The sequence below is a fragment of the Scatophagus argus genome, chromosome 5 (genome assembly GCF_020382885.2).
Source record: "Scatophagus argus isolate fScaArg1 chromosome 5, fScaArg1.pri, whole genome shotgun sequence".
Classification (NCBI taxonomy): Eukaryota; Metazoa; Chordata; class Actinopteri; family Scatophagidae; genus Scatophagus; species Scatophagus argus.
In genome coordinates, this window is record NC_058497.1 from 20324990 (window position 1) to 20345599 (window position 20610).

General features: G+C 39.5%; 1 protein-coding gene across 4 annotated transcripts in view; it reads left to right on the forward strand.

The window, feature by feature from the left end:
• robo1 (roundabout, axon guidance receptor, homolog 1 (Drosophila)) overlaps positions 1–20610 on the forward strand; it is a 290091-nt gene that overhangs the window by 65873 nt on the left and 203608 nt on the right. Inside the window, exon 1 of one of the 4 annotated variants that reach the window (XM_046389558.1) lies at positions 15267–15576. The exons of the other annotated variants lie outside the window; for them this stretch is intronic. The gene's annotated coding sequence lies outside the window, so the exon portion shown is untranslated. Of the gene's footprint in view, positions 1–15266; positions 15577–20610 lie in introns of those variants that run through there. 4 annotated transcript variants of the gene reach the window in all.

Below are 20610 nucleotides of genomic sequence, written 5' to 3' on the forward strand. Positions count from 1 at the left end.
ACATGACTTTATGCAGACATTCTTCATTTATTCATTAGTTTCCTCAAAAGGACTTTCTTTTTCTCTCATTTCTTGAGTCAGCCAAAGCATAAATTAAGTAAAGAAATGTTAGATTCCAAGTCAAGTCAAGAGGTTTTTATTGTCATTTCAGCTGTTTACAGACGTGAACAGTGAAACGAGACAGCGTTCCTCCAGGGGACCAAGTGCTACACTAGAAATTAAATACAACACTGTACATAGTGCAAACATAATGCACAGGATTATACATAGTGCCCAAGGACTGTGCAGACTGTACACACAGCACAGAGACTATACAAGACTGTGCAAGACTATACAAACTGCACAAAGATCGAAGATACAAACAATAAGTAGCAGTACCGACCAGGACGTGGTCCTATTATGGAATGTGTGAGACAGCCATAAAGTGCAGATTATGCACTTGTTGGACTGAATTTTAAGGAATAAAACACATTGTGACAGTGTTTGAACACCAACAGCAATCAATGAGCTTGAATTTATAATAAGAATTTTGAAAAGTTGAGATTTTTTGAGTTTTTGAGGCATGAAAAGTAAAAAGCGAAGGCAGAAACTAAACATGTCAGTTTCAGTTCAGGTTAGCCTCATTGACTTATTTTCACTTCAGCTAAAACAAATAAAACAAAAGGGAATTTATTTTTATCTCAACTCTTCTCATGTTCATTTAACAATATAGAGATTACATGTGATCACTTCGAAAGTACATAATTGTCTCTGCAGATTAGTTTTTTTGGAGACTGTTCTCACCAGCAAAACGACACCAGTTGTTTGTTTAAATGCACAGAAGGAAATTTCTGCCATTTGGGGTCAACGCAGTGAAAATAACAGATGTAGTTTAATGACAGAATGAAGTAGTGTGGGATGATGGGAGTTGTTTTGGAGTCATGGCTGTTGTCTGCTACTCATGTAACTGCTTATAACTGCCCTTGATCAGAAGCAAAGAAGGAAGTTGGCCCGACTTTAACAGAATAGCTTTTTTTCCCTTAGTATAACCAAACCCTCATATTGGAAGTAGATACTCAGATAGCCCGAATCATTTTGTAACAATCATGTATTTTGGAAGTCATTAAGGTAAAGGTGCACTGATGATCTGATGATCTTAGATCGATGAATCTTGAAGAGGTCTGGCTGCAGTCTGCAGCGCATTTCAAAACTTAAAAAGAAAATAACAGTTTAAATTGTCGATTGCGATTAAATATACATTTATGTATGATGACTTGACTCTGGGTATAGGTATAATTCTAAGATCATAGCTGCAGCATACAAGTATCGCTTTGTAACGTGAGTCCAAGTTTTCTGAGACGTTTTGAATCTCATTAAAAATGGGTTAAATCAGTCCTTTGGCATTTTGTATCATACTACTGACAGTTATAAAACAATTTCTGAGGGTGGTTATAAACGTCAGGTCCCTATTAGCTTGGTTCACAGTAATGAAGTGCTGGGTGGGCAGGTCTGTGTCTTGCTGAGTTTAGATAAAGAGACTGTGGAGCAGAGGATGTAATTAGCTATATTTACCACCGCCAGCACAAGGCCTGAAGCATGAAAAGACTGACTTTGTCACAACTCAGTAATTACACCTGCCCCCTCATAACATTCATCTGACTGAGAGTGAATCTGAGGGTGAGCACAAAATACAGACATGTGCAGAGGGATGGATGTTCACTGCTGTGTCTTTGTTCACAAAAGCAGGAAAATTACTCAGAGTGCTATCCCCTGCTGCAATTATCAATATTGCTTTATAGAAAATGATTAAACCACCTAAAATCTACCTTTTAAGACTGATAGGTTGACATAAAAAGTGACTGAGGGGGTTGAAGGATGTGATCAGTTTCATGGCTGCTACAGTGGATCCCAACAGCAATGAGTTTACATCGAGGATTAAACGTATGCTAAAAGATAAATCTTATACATCACGAGCTCCAGTATGGACTTGACGTATCCAGCAGCTAATCAGAGAACTGCATGTTCAGACTTAAGAACAAGTTGGAGGTTTGACAGGCCAATGAGTCTTCCTTCTTCTTCTTTTCGTAACATATGAAGAACAGAGGCTGTGAGCTGTATTGTGTGCAAAATGCAAAACGACACACGAGCCTCCTCCTGATCGTGCAGGTCTGTCTCCTAGAAATGATGTTTATGTGGTACTACTTATTAGTTCTGCCAAACACAGTTTGAAGTGTAATTGTCTCCGCAAATGATGTAGTGCTGAATTCTTGTAATGCATAGAAGTTCAGTGACAGGGAGATCAGGGCTCATCATTTATCAGTGCCTTCCAAAACTGTTAGGTCACAAACAAATTTCTTTCATGAACACTATGCTTAATTAAGGTTTTTAGGTACAGGTACAAAAACAACTTGGCTTGGTTCAAAATAGCTACTTATGTGGTTAATGTTATATAATGTCATATGACAAAAGTAAAATAGTAGTTTCCTTTTATAGTAACAAAAATAAAATAAAAACATCTTGTGCTTCAACTCATTGTTGACTCTTTCTATATTTAATCATTTAAATGGCATTAAATTTGAATACTTAAACCTAACCATGAAAACCTTTAATAGTGGTTTACTCGCCACATGTAAATATTGAGTTGCAAGCCCAGATAATATTGAGTAAACAAATTCAATTCAGTGTCAATATTTTTATTTGAGTTTGGTATAAACACATTGTGACTTTGCAGATGCTTTCATTAAAAAAGGTTTCATAATTAGGTGGGAATAAAACATATAAATCAGGAGGAATTATCTTTCTGTCAAAAAATGTGCTTATTGCAAATTTGCACGTCAAAAGTACATAACCCAGTTACAGGGACAGGTTTGGACTGGGTTTATGAAAACTGAGACGGAACCAGTGTATTTGGCCAAATCATTTTGCAGAAATGACAGTTTGGAACATACTGAGCACGCAGATGGGTAGTGAAGAAGAGGGTTATGCCGCAAGAGTCGTTGAGAACGGTCTGTTGACATTACAAAAGTTTATTTCACTGTGGACTCTGACTGACCTCAGCCTCTGTTTCCTATGAAAAACACACAACCACAATTTTTTATTTGTCTACTTTTAAATTTTAAACTCACAAATCTGCTTATGGTGTGGCTCTTCTAAAGCCTCCCTTTGGACTTTGTGCAGATTTATTCATTTGTACATAAAAGAAGGACAGAAGCTGGAAACTGATCGGAGATGGGAGAAAGCATCCAGTGAGTATTCAAGCTGTGAAAGCACATTGCAGAGCCCCCATTCTGGACTTCAGTATAAATGAGACTGAAGATTGTGCCAAAGTCAAAAATGCCCCCTGTTAAGTTGCTTTGTGTTAAATGCTTCACTAAACAAATTCAGCTACATTTTAACTTGTCCTACAGATAATATCCACGTATCTATCTTTCTTCCTCTCTATAAGGGAATCTTTGGCAAAGTTATGTTAATTATTCGCCCAAGACAAAGGAGTACAGAGCTACATTGATGAATGGCTTTGTTGGAGCAGGTGGGCTCGCTCTTTTAAAGATAACCCTTTGTATGTAGAGGAGAATGTGTTATCCATTCAAATAGCCTTATCTAGATACGCAGAAGGTGTTCGCAGCTCTGGCCTGTTGTAATGAGGAGACAGAGAAAGATGAAATAATAAAATGAGACATGCAGTCCTTCATTACCATATAGATAACCAATACAGTACAAGTGAGTTTGCGATCAATACGTGGGTGTGTTTCCTCTCGTTTGTGAATAAGTGAGAAAATGCACACAGAGTTGTTTTTGTTTTGCTTGTTATGGGGAAAACAGTAAAATCTAAGAAGACAGTGAAATAAAAAATGAACGGGAATATTTTTAAGGCACAAAAGTTCCATCGGGTTTCCGGCAGCTGATGGAAGATAGCTTCTGTGTTTGGCACTGCTACAGTGCGACTGTGTTGCTCCAGCCGAGACATTCACTCATTCTGAGAGGCGCTTTCAAAGGGCCGATTGGATAACCTCTCCAGTGCACACCTTGGGCTAAATTGTAGTGCATGTTTATAGGAACAGATCCGCTGCTCAGACCAGGCCCCATAAAACACGTAATCCTTTATACTGACACATCCGGTTGCCGAGAGCTTGTCAAATGTTTCTCCAATCCATAAAATGTGCTCAGAGGGGTTTTACGCTGGAGTCAGCATGGATGTATGACTACTATTTACAGTATGCTGACCTCCCAGAGAAACAGTCATACTGTAGCAGCAAAAAACACATTTTTTTATCCAGTGCAGTGGAGAAGAATTCAGCACAAAGAGGTTTTGTTCAACCCAATATGGAAGAAATACAGTTTCAGGTTCTACATAAATTCTACAATGACACCTTTGTTCAAATCACACAAGTGCTTAATAATTCACTGGAAAGGTCATGTGGTGCTTTTTACTTTGCTTACTTTTCATACATATTCCAATTATCTATGATGGAAGCCCCACCCCACCTCAGCTGCCAAGTGAAAAGGTTTTTTGCTTTATTGGGGCCAATACTGTGATTGATTTGACTTCTTCATGTCTTGCTGTGAGATGAAGTCACAGTTGGCAATCACCAGGTTACACAGAGGGAGGTGGTTTTCAGGGACTGCATGATAATAATCAAGAGCACCTCCTTTTCTTTTCTCTTCTATACCATGTTGTTGAGGGGATAATCGTCTTTAAGCTGCTTCTTTTTTTTTTTTTTAACTAACTAAGTGTTATGGCAGTAATGATTTATCTATTTTTGCTCATATCAAATAAATTATTATTTATTTCTAAGCGGGCGAAGGGTGATTTAAAGCACCCCATTAAAGTTTTATTGTCGCAGGCAGCACAGGATGCAGCATTATTATTTGGTGACTAACAAACTGCTCAACCCAGGGCTCAATAAAGCACTGCTGAAACACAAACTACACAAACTGAGCCAGAGAAAACAAATAGATGTCTCTTGAAATGCAAGCGTTTGAAGGCACAAAGACCCTCCAAGTGAGGTTATTTATCCACCTAATCCACTATGTTGATTAGTAGACAATGGGATGCAGCTCAATTTACTTCTAATTAGGGTTCTAATGTGTGTTATTAAATACATCGCCATGTCCCAATTAGAAAACACTGGGGCCATACATCATTTTAATTGATATCCACCTCGAGCCACATGGGCTCACCATATTCCATCAGTGTTCCCCAAATGATCTTTGCTTGTAGTGAGAAGAAGTGAGAGTGGAGTCTTTTTATTGGAGCGCACTCATTGACTTTATGGTGTGTGTGAGTGTGTGTGTGTTTGTACTCTGCTTGATTGTATATATGTGGATTTGTGCATTTTGTGCGCTGTGGGATGTTGGAGAACAGCAGTGTGGCTCCTCATTATAAACCACACATCTCCCATGACACCAATGCTTTCTGTTTATTGAAAGGTAACATGTTAGAGGATGCAAATGCAATCCGCTCCATGCATTTTGCTCAAGCAATCACACTTAATAAGCTACAGTTGAGTGCAGCCAGGCAATATGGATGTTTTTGATTCATGTTTGATCAGCAGAACTAAACTAAATTCCTGAAACAGAAAATGTGGTTGAGTGCACTGGATTTCACAAGATGTTCAGGGTGCTGCAGTAAAAGAGCCGGGCAGTAGTTACAGTATATATGTGTGTGGAGGTGGGGGTGGGGGTGCACACACTCACAAAATATTCAAATATGCTCAAAATGTCCCCTTAACATTATTGACTCTGACAGAATAAATAAAACACACAGAACCATCAGGATAATAATTATATCATAATTATCATATTATCAATTATTATCATAATTATCACTACCAGTTCCAGTATTAAGGACTATACCTCTGTGTGGTTTGTCCAAGTGGTGTTGCCATATACCAGCATAAACGATGGCTCCACAGCAGTTGAAAAGGTACAGTCAGTGTCGAACAGAGCAGGTTACTGTCTCTCTATTTTGTTACTAATAGTCAAATGTATTTAAAGAGGGAATACATGATGGTATGTATGATGTTAAGTAAGCTTTATCACAGGAGCAGGAAGTTGGGCTCTGTGGGAGTGGGTGGTGGTGGTCGTTGAAAAGGCCCCCTTGGCAGATCAAATGTTCCAAGTGGCTATACTCAGTTTTTTTTATGGTATTAATGCCTCTTACAGTTTCACTACTTGTTCTTGAAATGGAGTCTTTTTGTAGTAATCCAAAGAGATGGATCATCCAGCTCTGCAGCTCCACTCAACTCTGTAGTGTGTTTTAGTTTAAGCACAATGTTGTAGTTTTAAGGTCTATTATAATACTATAGCTGGTGAAGAAAGAGGAGCATTTAACAACAAAAGAGCCTGCCAAAACAGAACTAAAAGAGAATGAAAAGAGCTCTTAGATTCATCAGGTGGCAAGAAGCATGACTCTTAATGAGTGATAATGTTGCATCGTAACTGCCATGTACGTACACAAGCGGCTGTTTGCTAATGAGTTTGCTAGCTAATGAATTCACAGAATCAAGTTAAAAGGAGATTTAAGCTTGTTTCTCCAGCCCCAAGCGGGAGAAACGAGCTGTAAGCTACAAGCTGTAGTTACAGCGGATTACTTCGGCCACTAGAGGGCAGTGCAACAGGCCATAAAAAGATCTTTTGTAGTGCTTATGAAACAACATTGTCAATCACCTGAAGCCTTTCTCATTACATAAAGTCATTTTTTCTAATAATCTAAAAATATTGATAAGTGAAGATTTTATTAATTGAGTTTGTTAAAACTTTCTTAAAAAGTAAGTCAACTGTTTTTTTTCAATTGTAATGTTTCTTTTTTTAAATTTCTCTCTTATTTATGTTTTGCAATAAACTATTTTTAAGTCTTAGTCGATGCATTAACAAGCATAAGGTGGAATGCTTCTAATGCAAGGTTAAAAAATAAATAAATAATTGAGATAATATAAACTGTACAAATGAAAATAAAGCGCTCAGAAAACCCATCAGCACCTTTGCACCTCTCTGGACCAAGTTAGATTGCATTGTCTGGTCATCAGGGTTGGAGCAGATAAAGTAACCGTCGATCAATAACCATTTCTTATCCTCACCCTTCATCTTCTCTCTATCAAAGGGCAAAAGCTCCTTTCACAAGTGATTCTGCCTCAGATAACCACCTGTTCAAGCCTTGACTGGTTCAATCTTCTCCTCCCCTCAGTGTCTGCCATTATTACTGCTAACCTGCTCCGGCGGTACATTATGTCTGCTGGCCTACCACTCAGCCAGGAAGAGGCCGCACAGTATATGTTTGGTCTCGTCTTCTCGCCTCGGTCTCGGTGCTGCAACTGTGTGCATGTGTGTGAAGTTCAAAGTCTACGCAGGGTCCTTGTGTTTGCCACATATGAGATGTGAGAATGCAAATGTGCTCGAGCTTAGCTGGCACCATTATTTACATGGAAGATCACAGTGAGGCAGGGCAAACATGTCGCATTTGTTTGAAGAAGAGGGGCTGAGCGGTGAGAAATATCAAATAAATCATGTTTAGAATAAATTTTAAATTTCATATCCTCCTCTTGCGGCTGTCACTGCTAATGAATTTGTCTGAAAACTTTTACCAAACAGACTAATTAGTCTGACAAAAATATTTAAACTCTCCGAGCACAGAGATGGAGTCGGCTCAAGCCTCCATGAGGGAATCTCTTGTTTCCACATTCATTATGTTTTATTTACTTAACAAGCTGCTCTTTGTCACAATTTAAAAGCCTACATTGACCTTTTCCCTCCACCTCAAAGTAGTGTTTCAACATTAGCCTCTTTGGCTTTTTTAGTGGAAAAATAAATTTAAAAAAACAGTAACTTTCACTACTCCAATCTGCAGTTAATGCACAACAAATGAAATCAAGGCTGGATATTTCTCATGAAATCACTCAAAGCTGTAGTATTTGTGGAATATGCCTCTGCAAAGGTCATTGAGTTAGATGTAAAACCTTCTGGGCAGCTCATGGAGAGGAAATAAGCATTTGTTTAGCCCGTGTGTGTTGATGATATTGGCAATAATAATATATATATTTTTTTAAAATCAACCAACTGCTATTTCACCTTTTACTTCTTCAAGCAGTATGAAGTATAAGGTGTTCTTATTGCACCAAACAAGGGAATATTCCATGTTTTATATGCTACATGGGCTATAAGCAAATAAATGTACACTCTTTTTGTTTCCCAAAAAGTAAGTAGCAGATAAAGAAATGCAAAGTATGACATATCATTGTTATGCTAAATTTGAACAAACTGTTCTCAAACTCCAATAGTAAATAGCCTTAGATGGTTGTTTCAGATTTTAATGTTTTTGAACAATTTAAAGAGGCAGCTGAGTTGATTATCTAGTTTACTTGTCAACTTTTGTCAAAATATCAGGTACATAATCAATATAATGAGGCAGCAGTCGACAGAAAAATTGAGCTGTGCATGTTTATTTTAATAATTGTGCAAACTGAGCTGCATGTAAACGTGTGTGATTAAAACATTACATTCAGGTGACTTGGCTATGAATCCCCAGGAATCTTCTTCAGTTAAAGACTATTCCCTCTGATTTCAACCTGCCAGATCAATAGTTGGTGTCTGGGGAGCATGTTGTCCCAGAGGAGCAGAAACAGGGACTGGTGTGATGTCTGTCTTCCACTGCAGTGTGGGGTAAAGCCCTGCTATCAGTCTACATTCATCGTCCAACTCCCTCACGTCAAGCTTTGACTCCGTGCTGTCAGATTGGAAAAAAGCAAATTGACCATTTTTGTCCCCATCAGGATTATTTGCTCAGCAATATCAAACTTGTTATCAGGCTCAATTTAACTTTATATCCCATGACAATATTACACATAGTAAATTTCTTCTCTCTGTGATGAGAGATTGCAATTGAAAGTGAGAATAAATGTTTTAACAGGTAATCCCCGCCAAGTGAGATGTGTTTGATAATATTTTCTGCTTTGACTTATTGGACAGGTATGAAACCTGCTCTCTATAGGTCCATATTGAGATGGCACATTAATCTATCCCTCTGTACTGTAGTACCTATCCGCCTCCCTCGTGTGCCTCCACACCGAGTTCCTCTGAAATAGAAATTGGAGGGGTGGGAGAAGTGAAAGCCCTCCCCCCAAGAGGAGAGAGGGTGGATGCGTTAACTAATGCCCTCAACATGTCAAAAAAAAAAGCGCACCTGCTTGCAGCATGACGTTAATTTGTTTGGACATGGTTTATAATTTAATTCCATGGCAGAATTAACTTCCAATACAGGCAGCTATTTGCTGGGGACATGGCGATTGGTAGAGTATCCCTGTGTGCTGCTGTGGCCATCCCAGGTGAATGCTAAAACTTTGATGCTTGCCTATAAAATACCCAATGCCTATGGATTTTGTGCACTGTAGAAACTATAATAAAAATCCAATCTAGACTTGTGAGGAGAATCTATCACAAGAGAATTGAGTACAATTCCTTTATGCCCTATGCTTTACTGCATTTGCTGCTAATGGTATGAAGACTATAGACCTTTTTCACAGCAGACATTTTGACTTGTCATAGCAGGAAAAGTTCAGGTCTAATATTAATGATGGCTCACTTCCATTCCGGTGACCCAGTGAGCTGTCATGGACAATACTGGACTCCTGACACTTGCACAGGATTGCAGACAGAATTAATTATTAATAATTTCCTACCTGTTTGCCAAGACAAAGCACAAAGACAAAACATGCTCCTATATACATATTTCACAGTATTTGTATCTTTTTCGTCCTCCATGTACCTTTGAAGAAGGCGTCTCTTGTCTGCTTCTACATTATTTGTAACTGTGGCCTCTGAGTTTGTTTTACTGCATACATGCTTGTACAGGAGATTTACATAATTTCAGGGATAGAGAAGACAAACAATTCTCCCCCCAAGAACTAGCATCAGTGTTAAAGGCATTAAGTGCACCAGAGGTTTTCATGTTCATTATAACCTTATTTTTATTAGTTTTCTGCTTCTTTCAGGGATGGAAATGTCCTACTTAGCATGTTTGTTAGATGTATGCTAATACAAACATTTTTTCTTTATACTGTGGAATATTTGCTAACTGTGGCCCAAAGCATACATTTCGTACAGCCACAATAGTTATCGAACAAACAAGGCAGCTTTGACTACAGGACTCCTGACTTACACAGACGAGAGGAAGTGGAAATAACACATAAACACAATGCTGTCGACTTTGATCAATTTGTGACAACTACTCCTGTTCTTTTGTAAACATGGCACTCAGAGAGGAGACCAGGTCTTTTATTTGGAGTAGGTAGGTTGAGAGGGGGGATAAAAGCAGTTTTGTCACACTGTGCCAGATGCTAGCTCGCTGGAGGCTGTCGTGAAGTGAGATGACAGCGTCACAGTCATAAGTGGGCCAAGCAATTAGGACTGCAGGAAGAAGTGAGGTATTCTGAAATCAGCTCAGAGGCCTTGCTTTGTGACAAAAGATCACGTGAGTCTAAAGAATAAAACTGAGCATGACTTTCACTTTGCCATCAACCCCAGTCAGACAGGAGATGAGACCACCCCCAGACAGGATTCATAGCACAACTACATATGATGAAAACCTTTTGACACATACTGTATTTCATGTCTTTATCCTACTGAGCACCAAGCCAGTAGGCCTTCAAAGGGCTCTGCTTTTATCTGAGCTGTGTCCTCTTTACAGCTCAGGGGCTCAGTGAAGGGCAGTAAGGGAAATTTGTTATAGCAAAGATTCTTGCTGAGGTAACTGTGACATGAGCAGTGGGTAAACTAAAAATCTTTTTTGCTGGACCTTCAGTGTTAAAGCATGTGCTGTGGTTTTTGGTGTCCACAAAACTCTTCATAATATGCACTAGACCAAAAGACCGATTTCTGCTTTTTCTATTTACATCTTCATTTGTTGCACAAATCTGATGCACTGTACTGTAGGGAATCTTTTTACAAAAATACTATAAATATACTCTGTACTGTACATCTAATTGTACTGATAATACCATAGGTAATATAAAGAAATTATGACCTTATCATGTTGTAAGTTACCCAGTGATTTCTTACTCTGCCATGAAGCACATGGGCACTCGAAGCAGAGTTTTTCTTGCCACAACTAGAAATAACTTTGAGTGCTGCCAAATTTGTCCAAAACATCACACCTTGGACATGTTCTAACAATAAGACAGATCACCCCCTGTTGTGAGCCGAGGAGGCGAACAAAAGCGAGTCCAACTAATTGGTGCTTTTCAACCAACTGCCCCAACGTTGGCTTCCTACTCCTCGGAGAGGTTACATTTCACGTATTTAGAGTCGGTTTCCATCTCCAAAGTCGTCCTTGCTTGACTCCTCTCTCACTTTGCCCAGCAGGTATTGCAGCTCTTACTGCTCACTTGCAGTTGTTCTTACAACGAGCTTTATTCTCACTGACGCTAATCCTGTACAATTTAACTACTGTATGCATGCTATAAAAACAGATGTAGAGGTACTATTATTCAGACTTGAGCACTGTGTAACAACATCTGTGCAATGCTCTCATTATTCAGTGCTTTCGCATGCGAGTAGCAGCATGATATTTCTGGCTGGTTAAGCTGAACATGTGGCAGTCTTCCTGGAAAGCTGACCTGTGTCGCTCTGTCTACAAGTTAATGTTCAAGTCAACTAATGCCCATCTGCAACTGCTTCTGTTTTATCTCCATCTGTTATAGTGACACACACACATGCACACACACTCATTTCTTCAGAAGTAATGCTGCAAGGTAGCTGACTTGAAAATCATAAAATTCTTCATTCATTCTTTCATCAAATACCTGAGAAATTTACACTTTAGTACGCTGCTAGTAGTTATTTTGATGGTGCATCATCATCAGAGAACATAAGAGACTAGAGGCCATGATCAGATCTCTGCTGAAAGTCCCCCGGTTTAATCTTGCACTCCCCCACCTACCTGCCGCCACACCGCCAGCTCAATACAACGCAAGAGACAGTGGTTTGCATATGTTATCACGCTATAGCAGCAAATTTCTTCAATCTCATGAACAGATTTCATCAACACAGTAATGTAGTTAGTATTTATACATGTTAAACACCCGAATCCTACATAGCTTTGCTCTGCAGCAGTACCTCGAAAAAAAAAAAAATGAATAAAAGATCATGTATTATTCTCCTATTCAAGATTTATGCTTGACCTCATTGTGTGTCATTGCAGTCTTGGTTTTATATGATTAACAAGTTGCAGATGTAGGTGCTTATCCTGCATATCAAGCACGGATTCAGCAGCTGACTCCTCAGTTTTTCTTCTCCGTACAGGCACACGGAGTGAATGTAAATGGATTTGAACTTTCGCTGCCTCTCAACATCACATTCTGACACGAGGTAGCACGATGGCCACTGATAAAAGAAGAGACGCAGCATGTATCCAAAATTAATTCGGCAATAACAATGGTAAGGATGATCTTAACAGAAATGATTCTAACCTTTATTGTTTGTCCCATCTGCTGATACCTTAATGGTAAAACTGCATCAATCAACATTTCCATAACAACAACAGTTCTACAGAGTAACCACCAGACTCTGCAGTTCCCTTCAGTTGTGTAGAGCAGCAGCAGCTGTAGTTTTTATGGAATAAAAAGCTTTTGTAAACCCACTGTACACTATCTGCCTGACCTAAACGACAGGCTGGTGAACACAGTAGAACATTTAGCAGCTAAATAGCTGGACATTTCCCTCAGGAGCTGGCAGAGAACAAAAAACAAAACTTAAAGGGAAGTGAATACTGGATTTACGTTCATCAGGTAAATGCTGTGTAGCTCTATAATGACAATATAATGTGATAATTTAAGTGGGTAACGCTGTGCTTTCAATTTGTTCCACTGCCCAAAATGTCAGCTAAATGCAGCTTTACATGCAGGAATGGCTAAATGGATTTATTAGTCACTGTTGTTTCTCAGTTAGTTGGCTTGGTTACCATCGTGAAGATCTAAAGACATTTTGGACACGAGCAATCAATCTATCTTTGACATGCAGCAATTTAGCAACAATTTTGATGTCATTAAGTTAGCATATATAAGAAGATAAAGTTCTTTTATTTGGTATTTCCAGAACCCTAACATTTCAGCTCAGGCTTACAGACCAACATGGTTTATGGAGATTTATGGAGATGGATGGACTGCCTTTTTCAAAACAGGATAACAAAAGTAAAACACTAGCAGAAAAACAACAGTGGTTGTGAGTGTTTTTTTTTTTATTCTAAACCTAATGTATTTTGACTCAGTAGATTCACAGCTGTGTTTCTATTGGACTTTTTTCACCTGTGCTCCTTATTGGCAAAATGCTGGTAATAACCCACTTTACCTCAGCAGTATGCAGTTGTCCAGTTCAATATTGACAGCCATTTGTCACGTTAACCTCCATACAAGGACCTTGAAACTAATTACCCTAAAATATAATGAAGCATAATTATTATTAAACAACTGAACAGACAGCACTTCTTATCACTTTGATGCATTTAAATCAATTTAGACATGAAACACCAACCCAGTTGGCAGTCCTGTCTGACAGACACCACATTCAACTTGCAGATGATGAGGTTACTAAAGGTCTTTGTGTGGGATTATGAGTTCGTGGGTAGAATTAGGACTGATTGGCGTCCTCCACTCCCTCTGGACATGACCTCTCTCTGTCTCTGGACACACCAGACAGGCCTGTTAAGATGCAGGGAGGAGAGAGGAGCAGCCTGAATATCTGCTCTTTCCATTTGAAGAAGCCAGCCTCGGCAATGACTGACAGGAGGAGAGGTTACATCCGTATTTACCCCTATAGAAATACATGAGGTTTAAGAAAATACTGTGGTGCAAAATGGCTTGGTGTTGAATAGCCAAACAGGGAGAAAAAGAAATGTGAGTCATAATGCATGAATTGATGGACTGATTCAAGAGGGTGATGGAATACATAAATGCATCAATATAGAAATTCAATTTTGAACTCAAATAGAGTCTTTTGTCCTAGCAAGATTTTTTGCTTTGACAGACATGATAAAAAAAAACCCTTTCTCTTCAAATCACGAGATATTATTAACAGATATGCATCACCTTTGGATCTAGTCTTTTGAATGGCATTAATGCGATGTGTCTCATGTGAGGCTGCATCTTCTAAATGAGGAGAACACTCAAGGGAATGATATATCTATCGAGGGAAATGAACTTTCTGAACTTTCTTCAGCCACCTCAGTAGATCCTGATTACTAGCCATCTGTTTACAAAAAAAATGTAACACACACATTCACGACCTATGGCTTACTGCATCCATTTCTACATATTTAACAATGTTATATATCTAAACTAATCAAAATGTATGAATACCCCTACTTCCAGACGACAATAATGAAGAATCTGGTCTCGGCTCAGCTTTCAATTTGGTAAGCTTTTCTTGTCATGGGCCACAGCCGTTTAAAATGCATGAGATGAGTAAAAAAGCGATTGAGAAGACCATAATTAATCGCCACGCCTTCCTATTTATATTCTATTTTACCGGACGCAGAGGACGCATGTGCGCACAGATGACCGACGTTACCCCCTTCAATCAACTTCTAGTAGAACTTAACAACCAGGAAGTATTCGTGTTCCACGCAGTTACCGGATATCCCAGAGCATTTGAAGTGTTGAATTTAATGGATGTGATTATTCGGATTATTAAAGAAATGGAACTCATAAATGTTTCTGGTTACGCACGTCTCATCATGCCAGGAAAGATGAGGAGGCTGATATTTTCAAGTAATAAACTCACCAGTTTCTCACCTGGGGAGTGAGTCCAGATTGAGCCAAATCCAGAGACAAAAACATTAATGTGAGGCTGTGCTGACTGCCAGGTCACTAAACTCAACAAACTTGGTCTTCGGAAGTGGTTGATGACCCGACTCATTATTTAAGCTTCTCCAGAGTTTTTGAAAATTTATGAAAGTCAAATGATAACAGCACCAGGGAGAAAGACAGTAAGGTGAGCTTGTTTCTAATGTGTTATGGTTGGAATCCTCCACGAATGGATGTCTTGAGACAAACTAGAAAAGAGCATTTTATTCAAAAATGTCTTGAATTTCGTTGCCTGAGTGTTTAGGATACATATATCAGCTAGAGAACTGGGGACATTTGTCACTGCTGTCACTTGAAAGCCAATAATTTTAGGAGGCTGCTTGGTTACAGCCTGACAGACACTGGCGATGATAGCGGTGTCATTAATTTTGCGCAGCTTTAGGACCCAGGGAGGCTTACGCGGCTGCTCCCTGCAGGAGAAGCATGGACAGATTTGTATGCGTTGGCTCTCCACCGCTGTACTAACTGCACTATACACACCGGCACAGGATATTTCCTTTTCGTCCTGAAGGATAAGCTTTATGAAAGGACGCTGCTGTGATTCGAGTTTCCATTGCTTTGTTTCTAGAGGGATAACCAGTGTTCATTCAAGTCGCTCGGTCACTAGTTGTAAACTGTACATTTCCACGGTTTTCCTCCGCTGCAGCGTCCGCAGTGAATAAAAGTTTTACGGACTCGCTGGTATGGATCACTTGTGCTTTTAAGGGACGAACACGTGCGGCAGCCTTAGCATCGTTTTGCAGAGGTAAGTTGGATTTCACTTGGTGTGTGTAAAGAATGCTGCAAGTGCTGCGTCAAGCGCAGCAGTTTGGTGAAAACGGTGTGCGTCCCTCTCTCTGCTGGCGTTGAGGTTAGCTGTGCAGTGTTGTCTGTGTGATTCATTTAGGCAGGGCTGCAGATGTAAGATCGTACATACAGACTAGTCACACCAGCTCGTATTAGGCTATGGGTAACGCACGGTGCTTTTACGCAAATCCGGAGTAAAGTGCGTAGTGCGCAAGACAAGGCGCAATACTGCAAATTCTCTTTCTGATCTGATCTATCTGACTACATGTAACGGTGTGCCATAAAAACCCAGGCACTTCTTCCACAGCTCATGTCAGTTGTGTTGTGCATTTGACAGATGTGTCTGTTACCTGTCAAGGCAGCCTGTTGACAGACAGACTGACTGACAGGACGCCCATGCTGCTCTGGCAGAGCTGTCCCCCTGTCTGTGGTGCTGAAAGTTTCCCAGCTGACCACATGACTAGTCGGATCACAGAGAAAGGAACGACAGCAATGAAGCGAATGCAGATGTGTTTCTGAAAATAATTCTGATTCAGAAGCTAAACGCTACCTGAAGGTTTAACTGACGGTCAGTGGAAAATGAATGATGTACAGTTCGTGTGTGTTTGGAGATGCATGTAACTGCCGCACTCAAAGAAAGATCTCAGCAGGGAATGCACTGGACAATGAATCAATACAGTTTGAACAATCACAGAAGGAATTCTAACAGCTTTCCCCCTGTTAGTAAAAAGGCAGTGAGAAGCTGTCGCTCTTTAATTTCCTCTAACAGTTAATACTTTAGATTTTTGTACTTATTGTGGGATTATAGCCAAGATTCTGTAAGTGTGTTGATGAAAACAGTTTTTCCCCAGGGACCCCAGGTTTTTCAGTACATGTCAACAAATGATTCTGCAAGTGTTTTATATGACCCATAGCATTCTCTGTGCTAACCAAAGCAAATAAGAAGACTACGGTCTTTTACATGTGTTGTCAGAAATACCTCAGGGTGCTGCATATCCGTCCCTGTCACCCACTGTGAGGAGCTTCCTCTCTCTGATTGCTGCTGTCACTAATCCGGCGCCCGCACTTCTCTGAGATTTACAACATAGCTGTGAGGATTTCTGTGGACAGGTGGAGTGCTGTCCATGCTGCTGCTGCTGCTGGTGCTGCTGTGGCATCGCTTCATATTTTCCTTTTCCTGCTCCTGCTCCAGATTGCGCTGTAGTCAGCGCTGCGAGATATTGTGTGAGTCTTACTGGTCTGTGGCTCTGTTTGTCACTGTTGTTCCTTTTCAGATTGACTAACATTGCCAGAGAACTGAAGAGCCCTTTTCTTTTCTATCTTTTTGCTCTCTCCTTCTGTTGTAGTAAAGGAAAAGATTATGGCTGGGTGGATTTTCTAGTAAATGCATTGTTTTCAGTTCACTTTCACTTTTATTACTTTTATTAGCCTCCACTTCTATCTATTTTGTATGGAAAACTTTGCCTCAAGCAGAATCATTTTTGGAGCTTTACTTCACAAACTATAAATTATTGTTTGACAATAATAGTATTAGATATTCCTAATGTAAGTCCTTGGTTTTTAAAGTGAAAACTCCCTTTCTGCTGTATTACCATAGTTCCATTAAGTTATCAGTTATTCTTTTGTGTTTGTTTTCCGTTTATCACATAACAATGAAATGATGCTTTTGAAGAATAGCACTGGCTTATTTGAAGCAGTATTATCTTTTTCTTTTTGCTGCACATCTGGTCTACACGTCAGTATGTCATTGTTTTCTTTGTCATGGCCACATCCTGAATATGACATATCTCACAAGATCGAGATGGCGCTAATTAAGTCCAAAAACCGAGATCATATACAACACAGAAACGAATGAGAAATTAGGTGCACGTTATTGGAGAATAACAGAAATGAAAGTCTCTTTATTTGCATCCTATTCTTGCTTTTGTTTATGGAGTGGGTGACTTTGCCCATTGTGAACTCCTGGTCACACATGTCTGGCTGCCTGGGTAAATCTCTCTAATCCAGGCAGGCGAACCAGATATGCCTTCATGGCAAATTTGGGGCTTATGGGCAGACTTGGAATTTTGTGTGTGGCAGCCAAAGCAGAACATTAATAGATTTCATCTAACAGGATTAGTGACATTTGGAAATGAGACAGGAGGCAGAAAATGAATAAGACATTAATACCCAGTGAGCAAAACCAACAACACTAACTAATGTGTGAATAAAGATTCTTCTAAAGGCACATGGATGTTTGTTTCATAAATCCCCCAGAATTGCATTGCAGAATTATGGTTGTGTTTGCAGTCACATTTTCCATTTGTAAAAAGACTCGTTCTCAGTTATTCACTGGTAGAGAGGACTGAAAGGTCTCTAAAGAATGCTGCAAACCCGCATTCAAAATCTGAAATATTTCTGGTACAGGAATCATTTCTGCTATAAAAGCAACACAGTAATAACCTTTTGTTAGGTGAAAATGATAGAAGAATTTACCATCACTCTCCTTCATCTTCCTTTCACCCTCAAGATGTTTGAACGCCCCGAGGCTACCGACGATTGATTTCTGTTTTATTGTTTTTATTTTTCATTCCAACGCCATTCCGAATGAAGTCTCTGTCCTGCAAGGCTGCTTGATTGAAAAGCTCCAGTTCCCCTTCGTCTGGTTCATCCCCACAGAGCCCCGAGGCTGTGGGTCCAACAACAGGGAGATCCTGTTCCCTCTGACACCTGACCTCCCATGTAAAAGGTCGAGCACTGCAAGCTGCCGGCAGGTCTCATCATTCCCTCATGACACAGCCATTATGGTGCCCTGTGGATGGCATGTCAGTCACCCATGGTGGCAAGTCAATTAGTCTTGTCTAGAGGGAGTTGGGATGTGTTCTTGCTAGGATTTTGACATTCATCTGCGGGTTGAGACACACTGGAAGCAGATTACAGTTTCTAATTACTGTTCATATACTTTCTGCTTGCCATAAGACAATGAAGTATAATACCCAGCTTTGATTTTTTTATATTAGTTTAACCATTATTCTTCATGCACATTATTGAATTTTTATTTTCACATCCTGATAATGGGGAGCGTTTCCAATCTGAATCAGTGATTTCTGTTTTTATGTTAATTTGTTGTGCTGGGAAGACTCTTGAATGCACTGAGGACTTCAGCAGAATAATGCTGTGAACTGAAAATGAATTCATCATCAGCAACAACAACAACAACAACAGGGCAAGGAGGAGAGGATGAACACTGTAGAGCTGCGGAGAGACGGGAAGTGGAATAGAGGAGATGGTGATCAAAGGCTTGGATTTAGATATCTTTGGTCGCCTCTCAGGGAGATTCAGTGTTGTGTAAATCAAACAGACAATCTGCAGCACCACATGGAAATTAATGCTGTTAAGTACCTAGAAGATTGCTCCGTCAAAAGAAAAAAAAAATCATCATAAGATACTCCTTGTGTATGTGTGCGTACAGATAGTTAGCAGATAGCTCACATATGACTCATTTTCGAGCGTTTGCTAAAATCTCTGCCAGTTCTGACCATGCCAGAAATAGATCTGAAACTATAGCGATACTGATGTGGCTGTGGTTTTATTAACAAAAAGCTACTGCCCATCTCTGCTGTAAGAAATTCCCATATGCTGGTCCAGTTTGGTTTCTATTTACTGTGTATGAACATATTGTCACGGAAGAGGAATTTGTTCTGTTCCCAAATCTGCAATGTCATACCGATGTACAGCTCCATAAAGTGTGAAATGAAAGAGATAAAAAATGTGTCTGAGACCTTGCTCTATGATTTGTCTCAGGATAACTGTGCATTTACTGCTCCACAACTCACAGTAATACAAACTATATAAAGTATGATCTTGATCAGTAGTAGTTTGCAGTGAGATGCTCAGTCCTCACTGTATTTAATATTTCTAAAAAATGGGAGCCAATGCTTAGCTGCTTGCCACTTAGCATTAAGGGAAGCATATTGGGTCTAAGCCTTTGTGATAGACTCCTGTCCTATCCAAGGGCTTGTGTTGTACACCTGCTGTAAACCATTTCTTTTCCCTGGATTAGGTGATAAGCTCCTGACCCGTGAGCCACCTCAGCATGAACAAGGCTTACTTACATTGAAAAGCTTTCAAACAAATGTAAATGCTCAGAAAACCATTATGTTGATGCGAAAAACCTTTGTTGTTCACTGTCAGCCCGAAGATGCTGGACAGTACATAAGAGATTTTTATTTTTTAGGTTATAGCTGAGATGAAATTAAAATCAATTTATACAAAAAAGATCAATTGTCAGCTTTTTTATTGTGCATCTTACATCAGCATTTATAATTTGATTTTGTGTGATATTTGTATGGTAAATCTTTGTCCTAATTCAAATCAAGAAGTAACGTGCAGAGTGCTGCTACATGGTTTGCTGAGAGCTTTGGTCATTTGTATGGTGCTTGAGAAATGAAAACACACACGTCCAGAATATTTCCATTAGAAATGTTTCTCCTAATGGAAATATTTCAGGCTGTAGTGGTGCGCTGCCCTTGTTGGCCACCGTTTTTTCACCAGCATTGCATCCATGAAAGAGAAACCTCTAACGTTAGCTAGACAACCCCTACTTTCTGCAAAGTGAGTCAAACATCACACTGGGTGTGTGCATCAGCTGCTGACTCAAACAATGTTCGCAAGCTAAGCTATGTAGCTTCCACTCATTTCTCTATTTCTTTAGCCTAGTTAGCATAGGTTTGTGCGGATGACAAACTTGTATCAAAAGTAGTTAAAACTTCTTGGGTCAACGTTTGTAGCCTTTCGACGGTACGTAGTTTGCAGCCAATGCCAACTGTAGCCAGATTCTCACCAAGAGCATCAAGCTTAGATGTTTTTATCCTCTTCTAAAAAAATCGACAAATCTGCACAATCACTACAGTAATTTAAATGTGTTTGTTGCCCTTAAAACTTTTACAAGCATACCTTAAAATATCCAATATATATATAATGATACAGACACTGTATCAGCGTTAAATTTCTT